At 38.6% G+C, this 13,470-nt stretch overlaps 1 protein-coding gene across 14 annotated transcripts in view; it reads right to left on the reverse strand.

Moving 5' to 3' along the window:
* LOC125463012 (tetraspanin-18-like) overlaps positions 1–13,470 on the reverse strand; it is a 128,065-nt gene that overhangs the window by 59,320 nt on the left and 55,275 nt on the right. For 3 of the 14 annotated variants that reach the window (XM_048553625.2, XM_048553619.2, XM_059653448.1), the window contains exon 1: positions 12,659–12,810. The exons of the other annotated variants lie outside the window; for them this stretch is intronic. The gene's annotated coding sequence lies outside the window, so the exon portion shown is untranslated. Of the gene's footprint in view, positions 1–12,658; positions 12,811–13,470 lie in introns of those variants that run through there. 14 annotated transcript variants of the gene reach the window in all.

A 13,470-nucleotide genomic window follows, 5' to 3' on the forward strand; every position in this document is an offset into this window, starting at 1 on the left:
GCAATGAGGTCAGCTAGGTGGGCCTCATAGAACATGAGTTCCTGGATTGGGGCTGTTAATCTGGTCCAATCAGGCAGCCCTGGCTAAAAGAAATAAACAGAACTGTCAGAGGTTCTGCTCACTCTGAGAGCTGGCTCTGAGGAAGCCCAACCAGTGTCAAGTACTTGCATGTGTAAATATAGGGTGACCAGCCTCTGGGATACCAGCCTCAATGGAATTATTTCAGATGAGATATTAATCTGAGATCCCATCTAACCTGCTTGGAAGGATGTAGAAAATCCCACGACACTGCTCCAAAGCCGAGTGGAGGAGTTAATATTTAACCCCAAGTATCATTTATAACAATGCCAAAAATATTTATTAACTATAAGATGCTTTGAGGCTTTTGCTGGTTATAGAAAGTGCCACATGTTTAGGTGTTCCCCATTCTCTGCATAAAGATTGGGCTTAAACTAGTCAAATTTATTTATCAAACAACTCTTATAGCTGGAAAAAAAAAGAAACTTTGGCCCCAACAACATAATTCACCTCGGTCTAATTTTTGGAACATAGATGAATTGTCTTATTATTTAGAGAGCCCAGGATTCCAATCAGGCAGAATCCAATTGAAAATTGCTTTCTGCTAAATGGAAATACAAATGTGAAATATTACAATAAATTCAAGTTGCCATCTCCACTTTTCAATAATCTATTTGTCTTGTCAATTTCTGGATAATTTCTTCAGTAAGGAGAAAGGAGAAAAACAACAAATGGTTTGCGTTCAGGGTTAAAAGAAGAATTGTCTGTGACAAACACAATTCAGAAAATCTATAAAAGGAACAATAATTAGAGAGGAAATTTATCTAATCAACACCATATGGTATCATGAGACCAAGATTCATTTATATTACCAATGGTCAGGAACATTGGAAAATTATGCTTGGGACAGTAGCTGATTCCCTGTCACGATCCCAGTAGTCAGCTCTCCCCCTCCCCCCATTGTTCATACACCACAAAAGGCTGAATGAATTTAAGCCACGATACAACTGACCTGCCACTCAAAAAAAAGTAATGAAGAGAATGTAATTATGAATGTTCAGTTAGAAGGGGCTGAGACAGAATAAAACATTTTCAGATGGGTCGATGAAAAGAGCTGGGAAGAGGCATGTGGCAGCTTAAAACTCTATATTATAGAAACAACATGAAGTAATGCTCTCTGCCTGTATTCTTCTCCCTCTCAGTATGTAAAATATGGTTAGTTAGAGAAAAACTATATAGATATCCATAGAGTCTTTCCTTCTCTCTAACTTTTTCCATACATCCTGCCTCTTTCAGCAGCTTTCCCAACAGCACATAAACAGAGTCTCCAGTTTTATTCATCTCATCAATATGACTGATTTTAACACATGAAAGACAATTATCTGAGTGCTGAAGCCACAAATAAACTTAAGTATATTATAAACACTGCATACAAACTAAGAGCTATGACTCACCTGCCTCTAAGTTTTTTTTCCTAACATTGGTGACACTGCATACCCTCATAAGTTACAATTCTAATGGAATTCTGTGTTTTATCATTTGGTTAACCAAAGAACACATTACAGGCCTATGGGGAAAAAAGCAAAGGGATGGGACCTATTGGTAGTTATTTCAAAGAGTTGACACAGGTTCGATGGACAAATGGTCTCCTCCTCCTCTTTGATTCTATGAAAGAGCTGAACTTTCTTTACATTTTCTATGGCAAAAATAAAGGGCAATTCATTTTCCTCATGTGTTATTTTCTGACACTAAAGCTAAAGCTAACATCTTGCTGTCCCCAAAGCCATTGTACTCAAGCAATATCAGAACTCAAACGAACTGTGATTTACAGCACTGCCTGTGAGACTAGCTGTCTGGTTCTACAGGTTCCTGTGATATATGGCTGCGTACACTCCTGCTGACTGGCTATTCCAACTCTAATGATCCGTACGCAATCTCTTTAATAATATTCCTTCCAACATCTATAACATGAAGAAAGCAGTAATTGATCCATTGGGAAATGGGGTCAAAAGTGGAACTGTCTAATCACTAGAATGCTCATTGGTCCTGAATGCTTTAGGTTTGACAAAGCAAAACACTGCCATTTCTTCAAACTCAAATAAACTGCTCATTGAACTAAGCGAAGACTTTAACATGGATTATTGAACCACAAGGACCATAACATTCTCGGGTTCAATTTTTGGGCTGTGTTGAGGTGATGGATCTACCCTGCATTGAATCAACTGAATTTCTGTGTTGCATGTTTTGAGAGATATTTAGCTAGACTAATGTGGCACATTTTTAAGATGAACTTCACCTTGAAATTATCTAGAAATAACCTTTTCCATTGCTGAAATGTCCATACCTATAAACTCTCTTGACCAATTCAAGCATGTCTTGCAAAACAATAAGATACATAATCTTGAGATTTCTCATTAGACAGTGTTGAAGGATAGAGTTCCCCATCAGACAATCCCCTGCTCTGTTCACTTGGGAGTGAATTTTAATATGGAACAGCCTGTGGGTTTGAGCTATTATTTCGTTGAGGGATGGGGTTAAACCGGCCCAAATTCCATTCAGATCAGTGTTGGAGCACCACACCAATTCACAGAACCTTAAAACACTAATACTTAAGTATTCTAATCACTCCACTGCTTGACATTTGAACTTAACAATGCTTCTGCGGGTTTCCCAACATGACATGGAATGAGAACAGATCTTTGGCCTTACTAAAAATCAGGCAAATACAGTAATAAATAGATAACAAAGTGTGAAGCTGGATGAACACAGCAGGTCAAGCAGCATCTCAGGAGCGATTTGCTTGGCCTGCTGTGTTCATCCAGCTTTACACTTTATTATCTTGGATTCTCCAGCATCTGCAGTTCCCATTATCACTGATACAGTAATAAATATACAGATTTCATTGTCACTTTCATAGCTACCAGTGGGAAAGAGTCTAGTTAGAGCACTGGATATAAAGTCAGTTTCAGATCTGGGTAGCTCGTGCCTCACCAGACAGAGAGCATGGTCAGAGTGGCCAACAGGAATGGCCTCCAATGGAGATACCTGAAAGCAGAGAAGGGAACAGAAGTGTGGGATGGAGATCAATGGAGACGCTATCCATGGAACAGAGGGGTCAGCTAAATGTTCAGCTGCCCTGGCCTCTCAATAAAGTAGGGTTTCCAGTGACTAAGACAGTACCATCAAGTGGTATCAATCATCTGCAGCCTTTCGGAAGACAACCTGGTCCTGTTGAAGTTGGTAGACAAGGAGGACCAGCTAAAAAGTGACCACCTTGCTCAAGGGACACAATAAGGACTGTAGATGCTGGAAGCCTGAGAGAAGCACAGCAGGTCACTGAGGAGCGGGAAAGTCAAGTCTGATGCTGCTTGGCCTGCTGTGTTCATCCAGCTGAACACTTTGTTGTCTCAGACTTATGTCTCTGGCTAGCTTCTAATATTTTAAGATACATGTAGCAATCCATATCCCTGTAGAGCAATGAGGAGAGTTTAAAATGTCAAAGGTTCATTTCCATTAAAATTCAGTTGGTGTGAAACCACAGGTTTATGCAGATGGGACCAGATGCACAAGGAAATGCCATGACATTTTCATCCCATTGGTAGTCCAGGCTCCCTGAGCACTTTAGTCCAGCAAGCAAAATTATTGGATGATTGCTAGATAAGAAAAGAGACCATTTTCTAACTTGGCTGAGGGCACCCATTAGGAATCCAATCAATGTAGGCTAAAATTCACTAGAACAAAAAGTCATGTTACAATCAGCTGGCTCAAAGAGCAACTAGTTAACATGTCATACTCGTACACTTATTAACAGGAGGCAATGAACCATAATTAAAAGTGGAAACTCCAGATAATTTAAACGCTGCCTAGCCTAAGGCTGCCAATAGGACTCTCAATTATTTCCTGAGCTAGTATTAACTAATCAGCTGATAAATGGCTCACTGTGGTACTCAACATATATATATATATCTCTGCAACTATTATACTTACTAAATTTGACACAGTTGTAACATTCTGTTCATTGACAGCACATCATAAAATGTAACAAGATCTTTGCTGCACTGCTTAGAGCTAAACACGGTTTCTGTGTATCATTAATTTCACACAAAGAATAACCTTGGCTGGATGTTCTGCTATCTATTTGCACAATGGTTCACTCATTTATTGCAGTACAAGCAATTTTGCATTACTCATATTTTTTGAATACCAAGTTCCTAAACTGCTGTGCGGAGTCAGGAGATGTATGCTGCCTTATTACCTATCACTTACTTCAAACGGTAGCTCGTACACAGGTCAGAATGGCCCCTGAGCTACTCTTGAGTTAGTTGAAATCAGCAGTCAGGACTTTGTAATTAAGTTAATGTCTTTGAGTTGGAAAGATGAAAATTAACCAGGTAGCCATTCTGCATTGCTTTTCAACGTTTCACACATGAGAAATGTGTTGGCATATCAGAGAATGCCCAAACCGAAGGAAGTGTGCCCAGTAAGGAGTTAATGTTCTTGAAAATAGAGAAAATTGCTGAGAAAAAAATATAAATATTTATGTTTCCAATTTCATTGCAGTGATGTCTGTTGCATTTATGATTACCTGCCAAAAGTAAATATTAAAAATTGCAATGCATTGTAAACTTGTTTACATTGTAAAGAGCCAGCAGCAGTCTTGTGCCTTTATTATTAGGGAATTACTGACTTTGGCTCTACCCCTACATTCTGGGAACTTGTGTAATGTTGTTACTAAAACTGGTGATGACACAAAGAGATAGGAAAGTAAATGGTGAGGAAGGCATAAAGAGTCAACAAAGGGATTTATATAGGTTAAATTACATCTGCAAATATGAGAAATCCTCTAGAAAGATTGTAAAACTACAGCATAAAGGGATTTGGGTACTCAGGTATATGATTCACTGGCATGTAATATGTAGGCTGTTATGGGCCAGACTAGACGCGCCCCCCCAAAATATTTTAAGAAAGTAGTCTAGACCGTAACATTTTCTTATTTTATAGGCCAATGTAAAATGTCTGTTCCAGATGCAATGTGCTTGATCAGACTGCTCAACATCTAGTAAAGCACAATTTATTTAAACACTGTAGTTAAAATACAACCAAAGAAAGAAGAATTTGTCATAATTTAGTTCAACTGTAAAACATAACAGAATGATAGATGTAGTAACAATTACTAATTACAAATTACAAATTTGTACAGTTACAAATACTGTTCCAATACGGTAACATCTCATAAAAGTATCCCATGCATAAAGGCATATTTAAAAACAGATTCTCACATGCACTTCCACTATCGTGGACGAAAAAAGAATCAAGAGAAAATTCAGAGAGTATAGCAGCTAGGAGACATTCAGTGAAGCTTCTAACTCTGTTGAGACCCCAATATGTCTGATGATACTGAGAAACCAAAGCCCAGAAATCCTGGTCTATGAAAGCTGGCCACACCTATTCAGGCTGTTAAAAAAAACCCAAGGCCTCCTAAGCTGTTTACTCAAATGGTCTTAATTAGCCTGCTGAAAGCCCCTGCCCCTCAATCTCATTTTCCAAAAAAAACCAGGATGTAATAACTTCTTAAAGTCACAGCATTGTCACCAGGTAAAGTAAGTGATTAGGAAGGCCAGTTGGAATGCTGGCTTTTACTGCAAGGGAAAGAGAATAATTTTGCATTCATTTTCTAGAATATAGGTGAGACCATATCTAGACTGCGTGTCATGGTCTCCTTTCTTGAGAAAGCCTGGAATAATTAGGAGCAGCTCAAAAAAGTTTCATTCTACAGGTTCAGAAGATGAAGATATTATTTTTGGAGAAAGTTGGTCAGGTTGGGCTTATAGAATAGAAGATAATCTTACTAGAATATATAGGTTCCAAAGTGGAACTGGTATGGTGGATGCTGAAAAAATGTTTCCCATTGTGGGAGAGGTTAAAACTACAAGGCACTGTTTAAAAGAAAGGGCATATTATTTATAATGGGGATGATGAGAATTATTTATTTCTCAGATAGTCATTTATATGTTGAATTCTCTTCCCCAAAGACCAGTGGTGACAAGGTCAGTGAATATTTTTAAGACCGTGTTAGATAGGTAGCTTATTGATTGATTAGGGAGTCGAAGAGTGTAAGAAGTGGAAAGGAAAGTAAGTTAAGATCACAATCAGATTAGTCATGACTTTATCAAATGGTAGAGCAGACTTTGCAAATAAGCCAAAGAACTGGAGATGCTGGAAATCAGAAACAAAAACAGAAATTGCTGGGATAACTCAGCAAGTCTGGCAGCATCTCAAGAGAGAAAGCACAGTTAATGTTTCTGTAGAGGGCTCACTGGACCCAAAGCATTAACTAGTTTCTCTCCAAAGATGCTACCAAACCTGCTGAGTTTTACCAGCAATTTCTAACTAGGAAATTTTCAACTAATTTCTCCAGTCAATCTGTGAATCCCCTTTCCAACTCTGTGTAAAATGTTTGGGACACACATACACGCGCACTCTCACTCACTCACCGATATGTCTTTTCAGGAAATGGAAACAGCAAAGTATTTGCAATATTCGATTAATTGTGGCTTTGAGTTTCATTTCACTAATAATTTGTTAATTTTTTTCCTCTAAAATTATGTTTCATAGAAGATAATGACAAGTGATATTTAAATAATGCTTTTATTTGTTTCGTTTTACCCTCATATTGTGGGTGCTAAATTATTACACATTAGTTCTTGCTGCTAAAATGACTGTTTTTCTGTTTTCCATACAACATACTGCCTCACAGAAGCCATGATTTAACAAATGATTACCATAATGATATTTATAACTAACTTGAATCTCAGGAGTATTGAAAATGGCCTGACAATTTAATCACAATGCTATAACATTGAATTAAGCTATTACATCTTTCTCTGAGGAAAAGAAAGTGGAGTTAGTTTCCTTGCCTTGCCCCTAGCAAGGTTCTGTAATTCCCCACCTCTGTAAAGTACCCCGATAGGCTGTTTAGATGTATTTGTAATGAGTCATTATGCAATTGGTCGTAAGTTGCAACTGTAATATGTTTATAAGTATCAAGATGTAGTAGCTGAAGTTTTTCACTGTCATACACATTCCATTGAGGCAGAAACGTATTGACCTTTTCAAAGCATGTTGTCTATATTTAATTGTACATATAGTCTAAGGACTGTCCACAAGCTGATTGGGTTGCAATTGTAGACTTTACTAATTATTATTGCTTAAAATATATGAAGAGCACAAAACAGAAAATTAGAAAGAACAACTTGCATTGAAACAGGGCCTTCCATGATCCCAGGATAATACAAAACACTTCAAAGTGAATATAATGTAGTCACTGTTGTTTTAATAGGTAATGCAGCACCCAATTTACACACAACATTATACAAAGCAGCATTGTGATAATTACCACGTTATCTTTTTTTTTATATTGTTGAACGTAGGTCAAGATTGTGTCATCTGAAAGGCAGCACTTTTGACACTTCAACTGATCCTCGGCATTGCACTAGAAAATCAGTCAAGAATTTGGATTCAAGTTCTTTGTAGCAGAGAGATAAACCCACAACTTGCTAGGCAGGTTGGCTACCACTGAGCTTAGACTTTGGCACAAGGTCGCGGAAGATCGCAGAAGGGTAAATCATGAATCAATAGTTGGTGATGTCAGGCCAGAGTACTGTAGGAATGAGAGACCCATTGAAGAGGAAGGAGTTCCTCATGTTATAAGTGATAAGCCAGGAGATATCCAGCATCAAAGAGTTTACAATTCTCCTGCTTTAAGCTTCTCTAGAAGTAAAATACAGAGAGAAAAACAATGCCCATAATAATGCTGATTAACTAGTGACAGACAGAAAAAGAAGTTGGAAGCTAAAAGTGAGGAAAGGGCTTACAAAAGAAGGTGAAAACAGTTAGCAGACTGATGGTTGGAAGGCCAGTCTATAATCCGAGAACAGTCATCATTTTTGGGATGGAACTGGACTGTACAAGGAATTAAGATTTGCTCTGAATACAGGGAAAGTAAGAAAAAGGGAAGTAAAGTTGAGGTCACAATTAGATCTTATTAAATGGAAAGAAATGGCCCAAGGGGCCAAATGGCTTACTCCTTCATCTAATTTGTCTATTCATATGTGAATCAAAACAATAATGACTGAAATGCTGATTTACATCCAGCTTTTTCTTTTCGGTTTATCAATATAAATATGTTATTGTTGGGGAGTGGAATGTTTTCAGCATTAATCATTGTCAGGTAAAGGATAATGTGAAATATATGTGGAGTTGGTTCCTTGTGGTACATACGGAGTACTTCACTCAAATAATGCATGCAGAAAAGAAATCCAGTCAATACTACAGTGGCAAGAGTTTTTTTTCTAATTTCCATACCAGCTATCCTTACAATGTAAAATTGGCAATTATTTGCATGCATCTTGTATCAATTTTCTAAAAAGAACATAGCCCGAGAAAATAACATTCCACTATTTGTTTGTTTCCAAAGACTTCTTTTTAAGAAATGCTTGGAAGACTTGTTAGAAAATGAATGTAACAAGAGAGCTCCTCAGAGTAGTTGAATAATAATAATAATACTCTTAGACCACAATTTCAGCCTAGATAAATGGAGTTATTGTTTCCTTCCCTGTACCATCAAAGCTGAGTAAGTACCGTACTGTAAAAGGTGCCATCTTTCAGGTGAAACATTAAGCCGGGGTCCTGTCTTAAGGACTGCGGCGGTTCAAGAAGGCAGCTCACCACCCCCTTCTCAAATGTAACTAAGGACAGGCTAGAAATGCTGGCCAGCCAGCGACACCCACATCCCTCAAATGAATATAAAATGGATTTAAAAGATCCCATGGCATGGTTTCCGAAGAAGACTGGAGGAGTTATACCTGGTGTCCTGACTAATATCTACCTCTCCATCAACATTGCAAACAGATTATCTGGTCATTTCCATATTGTTAATCATGTTCCTACACAGTAATAGAATATGAGTATCAGTCTGAGATACTAACAAAACCAAAGGAAAAGCTTTCAGGGCTATTGGAATATCATCAGTTTTATGCTGCTCATCTTCGTTGATGAGAAAATAAGCACATAATACCTCTGCTTCTTTCAGATACAGTGCATTGCAACATGATGTTATTGTAAATAAAAACCAAAAGCACTGTGGTTGCTGTAAATCAGGAACAAAAAAAGAACTGGTTCTGAGGAAGGGTCGCTGAACCCAAAACGTTAACACTGATTGTTTCCTTCACAGATGCTGCCAGACCTGCTGAGCTTTTCCAGCAACTTCTGTTTTTGCTCATGTTTAATGTATTTCAGCTGCAATGATGGGAGGCCTTCAACAGGATAGGAAAATCTGCCAGTGATTGAGTCAGGATAAGATGTCAGAGGTGGTTTCTTTACTCAGAGAGTAGTAAGGGAATGGCACGCTTTGCCTGCAACGGAAGTAGATTCATTGGACAAGCATATGGACGTACATGGAATAGTGTAGGTTAGATGGGCTTGAGATCGGTATGACAGGTCGGCACAACATCGAGGGCCGAAGGGCCTGTACTGTGCTGTAATGTTCTATGTTCTATGTTCTATGTTAATAAGTTACATTTTAGCAATAGGCATGGATATTGCTGATGGTGCCACAGTGGGTACCTGTCATAAGTTGAGGGTGGAAGTAAATTGTTGAAGCGTCTTGTTATAAGTTGGCAGTCTTGCCATTTCTAGATATAGAGCTAGCAGATTTGAACAAAGCTGAAGCTACCTCTGTAGTTAGACAATAACATCATTCCTCCCGATGTAGGATGGTTCTGAGGTTCAAATACCATATTTCTTTCATTGCTATTCTATTTGAGTTGACAACCCCTAAATGAATGGACATAGTTTGATGTTAGAACAAAGAACAAAGAATGAATAACGTTATTGTACGATATACATGGTTTGAAAACCATGTCAGAAATTTTCTTAGTCTTCTTCCCTCCAATGAGAACAGTCCCAATTTCTTCAATCTATCCTCATAATTGAAGTTCCTCATCCCTGGAACCATTCTTAACAATCATTCCTGCACTCTTTCTGATGCATTCAAATCTTTTGTATAACGTGGCACCCAGAGCCGAGGTCTAACAAGTCTTATACAAGTTCAACAACATCTCCTTGCTCTTGCACTCCAAGTCTCTATTAATGAAATTGAAAATATTGTATGCTTTACTCACTGCTCTTGCCACATCTCTTGTCACTTTCAGTGATCTGTGCACATATACATCCAGGGCTGTCTGTTCCTGTCCCTCTTTTAGAATTATATTGCTATGCTATATTTTGGTTTTCAATTTAATTTTGGAACAGAAACATGAAACTACCCTTTCTTTTCCCCTTTACCAAAGTAATGAGAGATATTGGAGTGGGGTTGAAAAGCAGTATTTCTGGTGTTCCACTGTTTTGGGTTTTTCCTCCAATGTCACATCATGACCAAACCCTTAAGACTACTGATAGGCAGAGGGATCTGGGTGCACAGAAAGTGGCAACACAGGTGGAAAAGGTAGTCAGCAAGGCATACGGCATGGTTGCCTTCATTGGCCGGGGCACTGAGTTTAAAAATTGGCAGGTAATTTTGCAGATTTATAGAACCTCAGTTAGGCCGCATTTGGAATATTGTGTCCAATTCTGGTTGCCACACTACCAGAAGGATGTGGTGGCTTTGGAGAGGGCACAGAGAGGATTTACCAGGATGTTGCCTGGTATAGAGGGCATTAGCTAAGAGGAGAGGTTGGAGAAACTTGGGTTGTTCTCACTGGAACGACAGAGGTCTACTAGATTATGAATGGCATGGACAGGCTGGACAGTCAGAAGCTTTTTCCCAGGGTGGAAGGGTCAGTTACCATGGGCCACGGGTGTAAGGTGTGAGGGGCAAGGTTTAAAGGTGATGTACGAGGCAAGTGTTTTACACAGGGGGTGGTGGATACCTGAAACTCGCTGCTGGGGAAGGTGGTGGAATACTATAGTGACTTTTAAAGGGCATCTTGACAAACACGTGAATAGGATGGGAATAGAGGGATACGATCCCCGGAAGTGACGGGAGCTTCAGTTGTAGCGGGCTGCATGTCAGTGCAGGCTTAGAGGGTCGAAGGGTTTGACAATGATGTTTATTAGAAGAACCATTTTGGGATGGGTTTGACAATGATGTTCATTAGAAGAACCATGACATGCTTCATGTTTTTTTTCTACCTCTGACATCTTATCCTTACTCAATCACTGACAAGAGATGTGGCAAGAGCAGTGAGTAAAGCATACAATATTTTCAATTTCATTAATAGAGACTTGGAGTGCAAGAGCAAGGAGATGTTGTTGAACTTGTATAAGACTTGTTAGACCTCGGCTCTGGGTGCCACGTTATACAAAAGATTTGAATGCATCAGAAAGAGTGTTAAGAATGGTTCCAGGGATGAGGAACTTCAATTATGAGGATAGATTGAAGAAATTGGGACTGTTCTCATTGGAGGGAAGAAGACTAAGAAAATTTCTGACATGGTTTTCAAACCATTAGTGAACTAGAATACAATAAATAAGGAAAAACTCTTTCCGCCTGTAAAAAGAAGAAGAATGAGAGGATGTAGATTTAAAATGATTTGCAAAAGATGCAAAGGTGATGTGCAAGTGGTTAAGCTATGAAATGCGCTGCCTGGAAGAGTGGTGAAGGCAGATTCAGTTAAGGTATTCAAGAGGCCCCCGGATAATTATTTGGATAAAAATAATATTGGGGAAAAGCAGCAGATTGGCACTTGACAATGATGTTTATTAGAAGAACCATTTTGGGATGGCGTATCAAATGACCTCCATCTACACCATAAGACTTCCGTGCTTCTGTGACTTTGGCTATGTTATTCCACTGCACATTGTCTTGCAAATCTAACAAGTATTGCTTTAAAGAAAAATGCTTGGCAGCAAACAATTAGTGAAATGTTATTTTTCCAGACTATGCCCTTATTATATAATTGAAACAAGACACATGAAGCAGGCCAAGGACTATCTCCACGACCTCATGTGAAATCAACGGCACACATGAATCCTCAGAAAAAATGCCTTGGCAACGTTGCAGGATTTTTTTTTATGGAAGATTAGAGTAACAGAATTAAACAGTTCCTGAGTAAAGTCCCCTCCTCATAGAAAAGTTCCTGTCCTCTGTATCTGGTCTGATCATGGGTGAACTAAGCAAGAAGCATCTAACCAATGGGAATCTATCATTCTACCTACCTTGATTTTTGACTTAGCTGCCCATCTTAGAGAGTTTTTCCTATTCTAATAATTTTCATTGCCGGCCGAGTCTGAACCTCATTCATGGTGGAACATGTAAGAGTTAAACGATTTGACTGTCCTTCTGTTATTTACATGAACCAGTTTAAAGAAAAGGTGAAGGAGCACACAAGACACAGCTTTGAACTTAAAACCTGAACAAAAGTCCAATTCAAGAGTAGCAGAGTGAGAAGAATTTCCTTCATTACTGCTCTTATATATCAGAGTACAACTTACCAGATTTAAAATCTAGGATCTGCCTTAAAGACACATATGGATTAAGTGATAACAGTCAATATCACAAGTGGTGCTAACATCTTAATTTTAAGGCTATGCCAGTTATGCAAAACATCTACAATCAGAGATAGATTCAAAAAATACTTACACACAAAGGAGGGTTTTCAGCCTGATATGTTTATGCCAGCTGTCTACATATAAGTGCTCTGCTAGTCCCAATCCCCTTCGCTTTCCCTGTAGTCCTGAAATATTTCCTTTCAGCTGCTTATCCAATTTCCTTTTGAAAGCAGTGATTGAATCAGCCTCCACCGCAGTCTCGGTTCCTGTATTCCAGATCCCAAACACTCACTGCTTAAAAATAACCTTTCTTCATGTCATCGGCTCTTTTGCCAATTGTACAAATTTGGTTTCCTCTGGCTTTTGATCCTCCTGCCAATGGGAACAGTCTCTCTCTATCCAGCCCATGATTTTGAACACTTCTATCAAATCTCTCCTTTAGTAATGACAACCCCAGCTTTGCCAGTCTATCCACATAACTGAACTCTCTCCTCCCTGGAATCTTTCTGATAAAACTTTGCTGAACCGTCTCTAAGGTCTTCTTACAATACCTAAACAGCAGTGCACAGATTTGAATACTGTACACCAGATGAGACTAAACTGTAGTTTTATAAATGCTCACCTAAACTGCTGGATTATGTATTTAATTCATCTGGTTATAAAATTCTGGATCCCACATGTCTTTCAAACACAGCCATACAATTTTAAAGTGCAGTAAATAGTGCAGTCTTTATATTACATAATATTGAGTGCTTTACTCATGGGCTCATACTCATTTCTCTGATCTTTTTGTAAATAGACTGAAAACAGTTTCATGAGAAGCTTCACTGATACCAGCTGTTTGGTTGCTTTATTTTTCCGGCATAAAACAAGCATATAAATTGGTAACTACATTAAACATTA

This window comes from Stegostoma tigrinum, chromosome 21 (genome assembly GCF_030684315.1).
Source record: "Stegostoma tigrinum isolate sSteTig4 chromosome 21, sSteTig4.hap1, whole genome shotgun sequence".
Taxonomy (NCBI): domain Eukaryota; kingdom Metazoa; phylum Chordata; class Chondrichthyes; order Orectolobiformes; family Stegostomatidae; genus Stegostoma; species Stegostoma tigrinum.